Raw genomic sequence first — 12553 nt, forward strand, 5'->3', positions numbered from 1 at the left:
CCAAAGAGATGATAGAAACTCACTGGTAGGGTGACCTTAAACACCTGGAGAAAGCAATGATCCATGCTGAGTAAATTTAAATGCATGAGTTGCCCTGGAAAGCAGTGGAAAAAGTAATTTAAAGCCTCAGGGAAGTGAACATGCTGGAATTCATATATATGTTGGACCAGAAGACAACCAGAGAATAATATTCCACAGGAGAACTGGGAGGACACACTCTTCACAAAGGCCATCAGAAATCCAGTAGGGAGCACTTAGAACTCATTTACTCACTTAATCTTCACAAAGACCTGCAAAGGTGTGCTATTATCTCTACTTAATATGAGAAATATGAGCCTGAGAAAGATTTAATTACTTGCCCCTACCTAACCCTAACCCTATGTAGATGGGAGAAGGCAATGGCACCCCACTCCAGTGTTCTTGCCTGGAGAATCCCAGGGACGGGGGAGCCTGGTAGGCTGCCGTCTATGGGGTCGCACAGAGTCGGACACGACTGAAGCGACTTAGCAGCAGCAGCAGCTATGTAGGTATTCCTGAGCCAGGATTTTAAGTAAACCTTCTGACCCTACACAGGCGCCCCCTGACCTATTTCTGCTCTCTGAGTGCTGGGGCGCTTACAGAGGTAACAGTGCTCCCGGACTTATAGTCAAGTGCTTGCTTGCCTTTGGATTCTGACCTTTCCTAGATTCCTCTGACCCTCTGTTTCTCTTCAATATTGTGACTTAGCTTTTTCTGTCTTGAATCTGAGCCCCGTGTCTGTGATTCACTGTTAGACATCTCTTGGTGGGGTGCATAAAGGTAGAGTTTTTAATGTATGTAAAAAAAATGATTTGGTTTGGACTTGCATAATAATGTAGAAATTAAGCCATAAGACCTAAGAAAAAGAAATACAAAAACAGGAAATGCAGTAGGAAGAGGAAATGCAACAGTGTCACTAAGAAGCTCAGTGCGGTCCATCTCTGCAGGTTAGGACTAACCATAGGAGAGCCAGTCAGAGCAGCTCAGAGATAGCAGTGGTGATAATGGGTCCCTGAAGTGGTAAAGACCAGGCAGATAACTGCCCATCAAGAGCAGAAGATTGAAAAGATAAGCCTGAGATCAAGCTTATGCAAGACAAGAAAGCATGTGTGAGCTGCATGGGGAAGTAGTCCAGACTCCGATTTGCCTTTCTTGGTTGCACCAATGTTCCTCCTTTAGCTTACACCTCATGGTGATATGGAGGGTCCCACATGAACAGCTGAACAAGAGGAGAAAACCTGAGCTAGGTTCACAGATGGATTGGCTCTGAATATTGGTGAAAGCTGAACATAAATGGAAGCCGCATTCCATCCCATCCAGGGGTGAATTTGAAAGACAGTGGAGAGAAAAAAATTCTTTACAATGACAGGAGCCTCACCTGGCACACCTGATCACTCACTTGTGTGGAAGAAGAAATGGTCCAAGGTGAGAATATATACAAAATCATAAGCAGTAAAGAATGGCCTGACAGGGACTTCCCTGGTAGTCCAATGGCTAAGACTCTAAGCTCCCAGTGCAGAGGGCTTAGGTTCCATCCTAGTCAGGGAAATAGATTTCACATGCCAAAACTAAGAGTTTGTATGTCACAATGAAAGTCTGGCACAGCCAAATAAATAATTTTAAAAAAAGAATGGCCTGATAGGCTGGTCAAGGAGTTAAGAGGAAAATTCTGAGTGACTGGAGAAAAGAGTTCTGGAGAAGAGGCAAGTGGATGGACAGATGGTGATGGGTACAAGTGTAAAAAAATTTATATCAAATGTTAACATCCACCAGAAAGCATGGAGGCAATAAACAACAGCGTAGATAAAATGGTGACATTAGATAGCTTTCATCATTAATCACTTGTGAACTGGAAAGATAGACATACAAATAGAGTAACCACCATGTCAGGGATAGAGGCTGCACATGGTCCCAAGAGCAAGAACTTTTACTTACCAAGGCCAAATTGAGGTACTGCTATCTCTGAATGTCTAAACTGGAATTCTCCAGGCCAGAATACTGGAGTAGGTAGCCTTTCCCTTCTCCAGGGGATCTTCCCAACCCAGGGATCGAACCCACGTCTCCCACATTGCAGGCAGATTCTTTACCAGCTGAGCCACAAGGGAAGCCCAAGAATACTGGCATGGGTAGCCTATCCTTTCGCCAGTGGATCTTCTCAATCCAGGAATTAAACCGAGGTCTCCAGCATTGCAGGCAGATTCTTTACCAACTGAGCTATCAGGGAAGCCCAAAAAGTCCAGAGTTTTTAATTTATTTTTTCAACAATTATTTATTGAATGCCTACTCTGTGTTAGATATAGGCACTGAAAATACAGTACTAAAGAAACCAGAAAAAAATCCTTCTCTCCATGAAACTTACACTCTTATGGGGTTAGAGAGACAGTATAATAGTATAATAGACAAACTGCCAGAAATAAGCCTATCTGTACTATATTGCTCTTTTTTCCTCAATAGAATTGCCTTTCACAATATGATAGCACAAAAGTTAGCCTCAGCTTTTTATTATGGAACAATTTAAGAAAAAGCCATATGTTAAATCTCTGCTGCACTTTTTGTTAGAGCAACTAATTATAAAACAAGTTTGTCTACATTAGGAAAAGCACTTATTAAAAATACATGTAGGCTGTGTTCCAACAGTTTTATTTCTAGGAATTTATCTCAAGAAAATAATCATGAATATTCAAAAGCTTTATCCACAGGAATAGTAGTTGTAGAGTTTTTACATACTTGCAAAAAATAAACTGAAAACTATCTAATATATCTAGAATTATTTAAATAAACATGTGACCATGCATGCAATGGAGTATAGCAAGACCATTGAAAAGAATGTTGTTCAGGGACTTCCCTGGTGGTCTAGTGGTTAAGACTCCTTGCTTCTAATGCAAGGGCACAGGTTCAATCCCTGTCAGGGGACTAAGATCCTGCATGCTGCCCAGCGAGGCCTTAAAAAAAAAAAAAAGTACCTTACTAAAAAATGTGGCAAGAAAAGATGATTACAATGTATTTAGTGGTGAGAAAACTAGTCACAAAACAATCCTCCATACACTATATACAGGATCATCTCATTAAAATGTATCTGGAAAAATATACACCAAAATACCAAAACTGTTATTTCTGGATGATTTTAACTTTGTCCATAGCTTCAAGTTTTTCTACAACAAACAAGGAAATTTATTTTTCTCTTATCTTAAATTTCTAAAAGTTTTGCTTTCACTTTTGTTTTTTGTAAAGAAAATTACTCAACATCTCTGACTTGAACATCAATAAATAAATCTGACAAATGACTTCTAGATAGGTGATATTCTAGAGATAAGTATTTTGATAGCCACAGCTCTTTCCCTCATAGCATTGTAGCTGTAAGGGGTGAAAGTGTCCTGTGGCGCCAAATAACTAGCCTAAAGGAAAACTTGTACTGCAAGGAGATCCAACCAGTCCATTCTAAAGGAGATCAATCCTGGGTGTTCATTGGAAGGACTGATGCTAAAGCTGAAACTGCAATACTTTGGCCACCTCATGCAACGAGTTGACTCACTGGAAAAGACTCTGATGCTGGGAAAGGTTGGGGGCGGGAGGAGAAGGGGACGACAGAGAATGAGATGGCTGGATGGCATCACCGACTCTGTGGACATGAGTTTGAGTGAACTCCGGGAGTTGGTGATGGACAGGGAGGCCTGGCGTGCTGTAATTCATGGGGTCGCGGAGAGTCGGACACGACTGAGCGACTGAACTGAACTGAACTGAAAGGAAAACTACTACCCAAACACCATTGTCCCCAGAAGCTTCTGCTCAGAATGCAGAACAGGCACTTAGCTACTGAGAAATACAATGCTCCTTCAACACTTATTGATTATTGATTATAATAGATCTAACCTATGTCACAATCTTCTCCCATATAAGAGGTTTGCCCTCTCTCCTAACCACTCCTAATTAAGAAAAAACACACATATGAACACACACACATGCATGCATGCACACACACTCATAGTATCCTTCAATGCCAAGTTATTAGAGAGGACTTTGTAACAAAACTCAAGGAAAAAAAAGAACCTCTTATTCATAATAACAAGTCAAAAACTGCTAGGAAAGTGACAAGAGATTAACACTTCCAGAATCCCAATGCTATGTGTTTGAATTTTTAAATGTAATTTATATATTGTTATAAATGTATTTTTTTTTCAAACAAACTGTAAAGAAAAAAAAAGGACGCTGCCACTTCAAGTGTATACCCTTCAGTGAATTCACCCCTCTTCATCCTCAGGATCTTCTACTTAAATTTCAAAATTGAAAAAGAAAAAAGATTCATGCACCATACCAAAGTTTTGAAAATTAAAAGGTAGCTGGGAGAAATAAACAAGATCGAGATTTCAAAGTGTATGGGCTGAGTCCTGCAGAGGAGGCACGGGATGGCCAGGTGAGGGAGAAATATGCCACCCGCCTGGGTTGAGAAGAGTTCCACCAAACAAACAACTTAACCTTAAACCGAAAAGAACTAGGGAAAAAAAGGACAAATAAAACCCAAAGTTAGTAGAAGGAAAGAAATCATAAATATCGGAGGAGAAATAAACAGAGCCTGAAACAACAAATACTATATGATATCATATATGTGGAATATAAAGAATAATACAAATATATGTATCAAAAGAGAAACAGACTCACAGATTTTTTTTAAAAAAGCTTATGGTTACCAAAGTGGAGAGGAAAATGGGGAGGGATAAATTAGGTGTATGGGAATAACAAATACAAACTTCTATATAATAAAATATATAGGCTGCAGGGATATACCATGTAGCACAGGGAATTATACTCATTATCTTTAATAACCTATAATGAAATATAATCTGCAGAAACACTGAATCAATATGCTATACATTAGCATAATATTTTAATTTTAATTTCATGGCTGCAATCACCATCTGCAGTGATTTTGGAGCCCAGAAAAATAGTCAGCCACTGTTTCCACTGTTTCCCCATCTATTTGCCATGAAATTAAAAGACTCCTACTCCTTGGAAGGAAAGTTATGACCAACCTAGACAGCATATTAAAAAACAGAGACATCACTTTGCCAACAAAGGTCCGTCTAGTCAAGGCTATGGTTTTTCTAGTGATCATGTATGGATGTGAGAGTTGGACTGTGAAGAAAGCTGATCGCCGAAGAATTGATGCTTTTGAACTGTGGTGTTGGAGAAGACTCTTGAGAGTCCCTTGGACTGTAAGGACATCCAACCAGTCCATCCTAAAGGAGATCAGTCCTGGGTGTTCATTGGAAGGACTGATGTTGAAGCTGAAACTCCAATACCTGATGCAAAGAGTTGACTCATTTGAAAAGACCCTGATGCTGGGAAAGATTGAGGCAGGAGGAGAAGGGGACAACAGAGGATGAGACGGATGGATGGCATCACCGATTCAATGGACATGGGTTTGGGTGGACTCCGGGAGTTGGTGATGAACAGGGAGGCCTGGCGTGCTGCAGTTCATGGGGTCGCAAAGAGCGGGACACGACTGAGCGACTGAACTGAACTGAACTAACATAATATTGTAAATCATCTTATACTTTAATTAGAATCTTTTCAAATAAACATCTGATGAAAATACAAACTTTTCCTTTGGAAGTCATTTTTGTGCTGTGATAAGATGGGTAACTAAGTGAATCTATATAAATAACACTTCATCCTGGGGCATCAAACCAACACAGGAGAGACTATTCATAACAATGCAAACATAGAAAAACAGTCATTCCAAGATAATCATGAGAAATGCTTTGCAATGGGCTTCAGTGTAGAAAGATGGGGAATTCTTTAATGCCAAAGAGCACTATCTTGACCTAACACAAGGTTTTTTAATGATCCTTTGAAAGCCTAAAAATTATGTTGCAATTCCACAGACTTACCACTACAGAAATTGCGTTTCATTCATATCAGTAATGAAAGTGATCAACTAGAATTCTGTTTAATTGATGTTTGGATCTGTTTAATTGATATTTGGATCCTGGGCACCCACCATAGGGCTAGGCACATAGTAGGGGTCTAAGCAATATTTGTTAAATATATGAATAAGTAACTGCCTTATCTATGATCAGTTAGATGATAAATGTAACAGATAAAATATTCACAGTCACAGTTCCCTCTAAGCTGAGCTGTGAAAAAAATGTAACTATTTGTTGATAATATACTCTATATGAGAGCCCCATTTCAGATTATTAAACGCTTTTACTCTAAAATAAGAACAAAAATTCGATATCTTCAATCATCACATTTATTCAAATTGACATCACATGACTTTTGTTATGATACACTTGAGAAGTCCACAGAATTTCTGCCCCACCCCACCACCCACAGAAAAAGCATTATAAAGAAACACCGCACAAACTCAAACTAAGGGACATTCCACAAAGAAACTTGTTTGTACACTTCAAAATGTCAAGTTATAAAATACAAAGAAAGGCTGAGGAAATGTTCCATATTGAAGGAAACTAGAATCATGACAATGTGTGATCCTGAATTAAATCCTGGACCTATAGAGGATGCGTTGGAGCAGTCTGTGAAATCCAAGTTAGCTCAGTGGAGTAGAGAGTAATAATCATATCAACATTGGTTTCCTGATTTTGATGAGGTACACTGTGGTTATGTAGGAGAGTAATTTTTTTTTTTTTGGCTGCACCAAGCGACTTGCAGAATCTTAGTTCCCTGACTAGGGAATCAAACCCAGACCCCCCTCTAGTGGAAGCATGAAGTCTTAACCATCGGACCGGCAGGGAAGTCCCTGCAGGATAGTCATTTTAAACAAGAACTTTCACTATGACCAGTACCATCATCAACACTTTCTGGCTTTATCATACATGTAAGATTAGAAAAATGGGCAACTTGGATATGATTCTCAGTTTAGTTACTTGCAAGCAATTCATAATGAAAGTAATGTGTTGACACTGAAAATGAGAATTCACAAAGCACAATGAAAAGAACGCCAAAAAGGGAAGTAAAGAAAATAAGAGTCAAAAACAGAGGAAGTATAAAGCATTCAAGTATGGAATAAGAGCATTCACAAAGGCAGATATCCAGTTGGTTGTGGATTTGGGGTAGTAATCAAGGATAACAGGTATACAAGGCATAAAGGAACATCTAACCTCACACCTAATAGATTTTATCATATTTGTTATCAGAAGACCAGTGTTCTATTACCAGATTTATCAAAAATTAATTATAAATACTACTCAGCAATTTAACAAAGAACAAATACTGTTACATGCTATATGAATAACCTTCAAAAAACATTACAGGAAATGAAATAGAGTCAGACACAAAACACAACATATTATATGATGCCATTTATATGAAAAGTCCAGAAAAAGCTAAACTATAAAGACAGACAATAGATTAGGGGTGGGCTGAAATTGGGGATGAGGAAGGGAATGGGGATTATCTGTAATCCTCATTTGATTATAGAAAACAACACATCTTTAATCCCCAAACTGAAGCTCAATGCCTTAATTTTCTCATGGGCTACTTAGTCACAACTGCAGTTCCTAATTCAAAAGGGCCCTTTGAAGATCAAATGAGACAACACAGGTCAAAATTCTAGAACAATGTCTGGTAGTTAGGGTTCAACATGTACATACACATGTCCAGCTTAAAAATTCAGAAAATAAAATGCATGTAAAAAAATATGCATGTAATAAATGGTAAACATAGAGAAAAGTACAAGTTCATACTTTAAGGATTCAGCATTAAAGTTCATCCTAATCAAGGTAATTTAAAACACTGATCTCCTGATGACAAATAATCAACTCCTTAATCAAGGTAAATAATTTAAAAGACTTTAGGAGAACTTTTTAAATATGTACAATCAAGAAACTTATTAAATATACTGTTATTTCCCTAATACTTGTGGTCTCAATGAAGTATAAGCAAATGTTGAGACTCTTCCTCAGCCTTTCATCTTCTTGACATTTTGATGGGTAATTTCCTGATTTTTTTTAATTACATGATTTTTCACAGTTTTCCACATTTTTTCTATACATAAAAGTCCTTTATTGAAAATTGGCTTCCAACTAACATTTTTACTTTATTAACATTTTTATATAAGGAGAAGTCTCTTATATAAGAGACATATATAAGACTTACATAAGAGTGACTTCTCCTTATATAATCCAATATAATCCTGGACCAAAACTCTAGAAGCCGATACTGGTGAGGCCAAAGGCACTGACACAGATACGTACACTCTTCCATGTTTTCTCATTCCTTAAAACATGCGCTATGGTATTGGAGGCACCAAGTTCTCTTCCAGTAGGTGTGAAATAATGATACAGGTACTGCCTCCTGAACTCAATCTGTTCACTGATTCTTTCCATACAGGTATACAAAGTGAAAAACTGCTCACCCACCACCCCACCAGACAAAGAAAAAGTTGTTTAATTTTAATCCTTTGAAATAACTACTTCATCGAATATAGCCTACGTATCTTTGGTTAAACTATTTTCTCACCGGCATCAACATATATATTCCCCTATATTATCTGCATGATGATTTATAAAATGAACTTCTGTTTTCCTTGTTCTATCATTCCTTAGGTATTCCCAGATAAAATTCCTTACGTGAAGAGAAAATAGAGGCAAATTTCAATATTTGATAAATTTTATCATGATAACTTTGAAAACAAATTTACTCTTTAAATTACATTATAAAAAATACATTACTCTTCACATTCATTTTACATGGAAATATATAATCATTTGAGTATTTAAATATAGTTTCTCTTTAGCAAAATCATGTCACTCAGAGCCTGAGTTACACAAAATTTTAAACACACAAGTCCAAAACACACTTTATACAATGTCTAAATACTACAAAATTTGGAATAATTATAATAAACATTTATGCAAGATACTAAGCAAGGACAGGATTAATAAAACACTCACTATGGCTATCATTTGATTTTTTTACTATTAAAAGAATTTAATGCATACTTGAATACACACACAGAAAAATCCAATTTTTACCTAATATGTAAATTAAACCCAAATAAATTTTGACAAAGAGGCACTCTTGTATCCTACCAAACTCTGAAAGTTATTCATTACTTATTTAATTTAAATTATAACATTTACAGTTTCAAGTTTTCAAGCCTGTCTAAAATAACAATGACTACAGGAACTTAGTAAACATTTCAAAATGCTTTTTAAAATCATCAGGACTATTTTATACTTTTTTTTTTTTATATTTATTTATTTGGCTGTGCCGGGTCTTAGTTGCAGCATGTGGGATCTAGTTCCCTGACCAGGGATTGAACCCTGGCCCCCTGCATTGGAAGCATGGAATCTTAGCCACTGGACTGTCAGGGAAGCCCTATTTTATACTTTAAACTTTAGATATAAACCTTTTCTTCTTAAGGAAAAAAAAGAAGGTACTTAGAAGAGTTTCCAATGTGAAAATGGTAGTAAATTTTCTTCGAGTTTTTGATCAGTTGAATCATAAGAACTTTCCTCTCTTGATGATGCAATCACAGTAGATATGATACATCACAATTACATGGTACATTTTTTTCCATATGATCTCTTGCTTTTAATCTGACACTAAAAGCTTGCAGAATGCCTATTAACAGTACTCAAGAGAATTACATGTCTACTTCATAGGGAAAAAAGACACTAATACCCACAAGTAGAATATTTTTATGAATTAATTGCTTATTTACTTCCTAATCAGTAGGACAGTTTTCTCTCTGAATTAAAATTGCAGGATTATTCCAAATTAGCAGCTGACAGTGATATTTTAAGAAAAGAAATTAAAATATTTGAATATAGAGTAAGTTGCTCTGCAACTGAAAATATAAACATTTGTCCATTTTTAAACCTAATTACTGCTTTAAATTTAGAAGTAATGCAATTATTTGGAAAACTCACCAGTGGCCACAGGACTGGAAAAGGTCAGTTTTCATTCCAATCTCTAAGAAAGTCAATGCCAAAATGTACAACTACTGCACAATTGCACTCATCTCACACGCTAGCAAAGTAATGCTCAAACTTCTCCAAGCCATGCTTCAACAACACATGAATCGTGAACTTCCAGATGTTCAAGCTGGATTTAGAAAAGGCAGAGGAACCAGAAATCAAATTGCCAACATTCCTGGATCACAGAGTAAGCAAGAGAGTTCCAGAAAAACATCTACATTGACTACACCAAAACCTTTGACTGTATGGATCACAACAACTGTGGAAAATTCTCAAAGAGATGGGAATACCAGACTACCTGACCTGCCTCCTGAGAAATCTGTAGGCAGGTCAGGAAGCAACAGTTAGAACTGGACATGGAACAGATGGGTTCCAAATCAGGGTAAGAATATGTTAAGGCTGTATATTGTCACCCTGCTTATTTAACTAATATGCAGATTACATTATGCGAAATGCCAGGCTGGATGGAGCACAAGCTGGAATCAAGAATCCTGGGAGAAATATCAACAACCTCAGATATGCAGATGACGTCACCTTTCTGGCAGAAAGCAAAGAACTAAAGAGCCTCTTGATGAAAGTTGAAAGAGGAGAGTGAAAAAGTTGGCTTAAAACTCAACACCCAGAAAACTAAGATCATCGCATATGGTCCCATCACTTCATGGCAAATAGATGGGAAAACAGTGAAAGACTATTTTGGGGGCTCCAAAATCACTGCAGATGGTGATTGCAGCCATGAAATTAAAAGATGGTTGCTCCTTGGAAGAAAAGCTATGACCAACCTAGACAGCATATTAAAAAGCAGAGACATTACTCTGCCGACAAAGGTCCGTCTAGTCAAAGGTATGGTTTTTCCAGTAGTCATGTATGGATGTGAGAGTTGGATTATAAAGAAAGCTGATCACTGAAGAATTGATGCTTTTGAACTGTGGGGCTGGAGAAGACTCTCGTGAGTCCCTTGGATTGCAAGGAGATCCAACCTGTCCATCCTAAAGGAAATCAGTCCTGAATATTCATTGGAAGGACCGATGCTGAAGCTGAAACTCCAATACTTTGACCACCTGATGCAAAGAGCTGACTCATTGGAAAAGACCCTGATGCTGGGAAAGACTGAAGGCAGGAGGAAAAGAGGATGACAGAGGATGACATTGTTGAATGGCATCATCAACTCGATGCACATGAGTTTGAGGAAGCTCCAGGTGCTGCTGATGGACAAGCAAGCCTGGCGTGCTGGGGTCGCAAAGAGTCAGACACAACTGAGCAACTGAACAGAACTAAAAGAAATTATTAATACAACGTAACACCATAACATACCCACAGGCTAAATAATGGCCCCTGAAATAAACTACATTTAGAAACCAACTGTTACACTGTACTTAATTCTGAAGTAACACATTTTTATTTCTGAAATCATGGTACACTGATCAAGTTTCAATTAAATATGGTTTATACAATATAGAAGCTGAAATTCATGTTTCCCTTTTAGCATCAATGACAGAAAAGGATCCAGTTTCCTTGACTTAGTAGGATAATTGAATGAATCTGTACCAGCACAACCAGTGTCACTGAATAAAAGATCTAAAGACTTTTTAAATACGTCAGACCTAAACTGCATATCTTGACATCTTTCATTTGAACTATTAAAATCAGTTAGCAAGTTGAAGGAAGGCCAAACCAATGTACAAATACAGATTTTCATTAGCAGAATGGGGCTCCACTTAGGTTATCAATTTTATTGGTGGTGGTGGTTTAACTGCCAAGTTGTGTTCAACTCTTGTGATCCCATGGACTGCAGCCCTACAGGCTTCTCTGTCCATGGAATTCTCCAGGAAAGAATACTGGAGTGAATTGCCATTTCCTTCTCCAGGGAATCTTCCCCACCCTGGGATCGAGCCTGGATCTCCTGCATTGCAGGCAGATTCTTTACCGCCTGAGCCACCATGGAAGCTGGTAGAAAAGCATAATCACACTGGCAAGATCATTTTCCCCTTAAGATCTAGTAATGCTAAAGAAAAACCTACAGATATTGTATATATACAGTATGGATGTGTCTCAGTGAAGAAAGTTGAAGGCTTGCAAATACAGTTTAAATGAAACAGGAGGAGTCCGATATGTATTTAAATCACCAGGCAGTTTTTTTAAAACTGGATTAAAGTTAATGACATCTCATTCTCTGTAATGCTTTTGAAAGAAAGAAAAATTGTATTTTGTGTGTGATTATTTAGGTTAATCCCACTCAAAAGCTGAGATAATCTATTAGGACTTCTTTTTAACTACCCAGTTAGAATGTGATATTGACAACACTACTTTGAAACACACAGAAAATAACTACATGTTCATCTGTTCCAATTTTAAAACGTAAAAAAATAAGATAGCATTTTATGTTTGCATATTCATTCTTGCAATATTTTAAGCTGCTGACATGAGACACAATCATAAAAAATAAATGGGACATGATTGAAGATAGGAAGTGATATATATATTGTGCTAAATTATGTAATATAAATTAAGATGAAGCTCTTCCACAACAAAGGGACAAAGGGCATTTTTAAAATTAAAAAAAAAAAAAAAGACCCTAACACTAACTTTCAATG

Source organism: Moschus berezovskii, chromosome 2, assembly GCF_049115385.1.
Source record: "Moschus berezovskii isolate FMDL1 chromosome 2, NW_MosBer_1.0, whole genome shotgun sequence".
NCBI lineage: Eukaryota > Metazoa > Chordata > Mammalia > Artiodactyla > Moschidae > Moschus > Moschus berezovskii.